The sequence below is a fragment of the Littorina saxatilis genome, linkage group LG16 (assembly GCF_037325665.1).
Source record: "Littorina saxatilis isolate snail1 linkage group LG16, US_GU_Lsax_2.0, whole genome shotgun sequence".
NCBI lineage: Eukaryota > Metazoa > Mollusca > Gastropoda > Littorinimorpha > Littorinidae > Littorina > Littorina saxatilis.
The window spans coordinates 46982796-46985295 of NC_090260.1; positions in this window are offsets into that span (position 1 = coordinate 46982796).

Below are 2500 nucleotides of genomic sequence, written 5' to 3' on the forward strand. Positions count from 1 at the left end.
GTCTCCGTCTCTCTTCCCTTTATCTTATCTCGTCTATCTACTTGAGTGAGTAACTGAATGTTGGCTTTTGTCTTGAATTCAGTACCTCACACGTACACGGTAATTGGTGTGACACCTCAAGCGGACCTTCTTCATAAGTGTACAGTGTCTGCTGACAAGGGACACGAGGGTCTGTGGTTGAGCAACTTTATGGTTTAACCGGGTGGACTGGAGGAGTAGCAACAGCATGTGAACCACTTTAGAAATGACTTGTAAAGGTTGCAGTCGGTCAGATCAAAGAAGAGAAAATGGGAACGTGGGTCTTGAGAAGATACCACCATCCTAATATTTTACTTTGTGCAAGAATCAATCACGCGTACAGCATTACAGATGTCCAGCTCTAGACACACACACACACACACACACACACACAGCCATTGCCATACGCACACGCAAACAAGCAAATACACCCACACACTTCATTGCACGCAGATATGAAGGTGGGGAAGGGCAGAGAGAGAGAAAGAGAGAGAGTGAGAAAGAGAGAGAGACAGACAGAGAGAGAGAGAGAAGGAGAGTGAGCAGGCATGAAAATTCTCCGTATTTTCCGTATTTTTGAAAAAAATAATCCGTATTTTTTTTTATTTTCCGTATTTTTTTAATTTTTAATTTTTTTAATTTTTTTTTCTAGTCATAGTTATAGTAAAATAGTTTTGGGGCCATGTTTGAAAATAATTTTAAGGCTCAGATAGCCCCAGATTGCACCAAATTGCACCCTCAGTTGAAAAAAAAAATGTCCAGGGGGGCATGCCCCCGGACCCCCCTAGAAGTCTTGGCGCTTTGCGCCTGCAAAACTTGGCGCTACGCGCCTGCGAAACTTGGCGCTACGCGCCTTCGAATTTTGTTTTCAGTATTTTTGTTTTTTTCAGTTTTCATGCCTGGTGTCAGTGGTGAGAGAGAAACTGAAACTGAAACTGAAACTGAACTTTATTACCAAAGGATAGAGGTTTTAGGCAAAGCCTAATCTTACAACCTGTCCCTTATACAAACACTTAATACAGACGCACATAATATAGACAGTAAAATTGAGAAGGTTATTGTTACTTACAGACGTACATAATGTAAATAGTAATAAGAAAAGGGTTATGGTTTTGTATACACATTCAAAAATGGGAAAAACAATATAGTGTGGAAATTGCAGCATATATAGTTGCAATAATGCATTGCATATAAACATCCAAAACAACTAATAACAAAAGGGAGAAAACAAATGTGGGGAGGAATTGTCCCAATCATTCGCATGTATATCATTATCAATACATACACATAAAGAACAAATCAAAATACAAACATAACTTGACTAAATGTAAAAAGCACTAAAATATCAGACATGAAAAGTGTTCTATTTACCCATTAAGCGGGAATGAAACTGGCGCCTAAACGTTTTCACACTGAGAAGAGGCATTTCGGAGGGGTAGGGGTATGGAATTCCATAGAGACGCTCCTGAGAAGGCTAAACTTGACTTATACAAGTCTAGACGAGGGATGGGGGGAATCAGGTTCTGGGACCCATATCTTTTTGTGGCATGTCTGAAATGTGATTTTAAATATCCAGGAACATTATTGTTAATTACTTTGTACATAAAGACAGCCTTGTTTAGCGTCAACTGATCTTTCAAGGGAAGGAAATTAAGGAGCTTTAATTTATCATCTGTTGGCTTATTTGACTCATGCAGAATTAGTTTTGCAGCACGGCGATGAAGAGAATTGAGTCGTTTGAGATGAACATCACTGCAGTTATCCCAAAGTGTTGAAGCAAAGTTGATATGGGGCATTATGTGAGCGTAATAAAACAACTTGAGTGCTTCCACATCGGCATAATGTCTTAATTTAGACAATAAGTACAAATTTTTGGATACTAATTTGCAAATTTTACTCAAATGAGAGAGAGAGAGAGAGAGAGAGAGAGAGAGAGAGAGAGAGAGAGAGAGAGAGAGAGAGAGAGAGAGAGAGAGAGAGAGAGAGAGAGCGCTCTTTATGCCTCATCACAATAACCCGCAAGTGTCACTATCTGCACACATTCTTCTCGCTCTGACTTTTTGTGGACGTCAGCCTTTTCAAACTTGAGTCCGATCTCGTGAAAAAAGCAGATAACGCGATCTTGCAGCAAATACAAAATGACACACTTAAAGGGATACGCGGCATTTGACAAAAAATATGACAGTGCTCTAATATTTTCTGGGCAAGATATAGACACCATCCACATTGATTTAGTGTAAAAAAAAAGTAGGGACAACGTTTTAGTTTTTTTGCTATGAGGCCCTCTTTTCGGCAGTTTCTGAACATTTTGACCAAAACAGTGGTTATATGATATGCATGGTGTTCAGCAGTCATTAGTGAATGGGTACTTTTTTTGTATTGTGGTAGGTAGAATATGCTTTTTAGTAACAAAATATGTCAATTGACACAAAAAATTAAAGTAAACTCAAACCGATAACGACATCCTGTGTTGAAATAATTA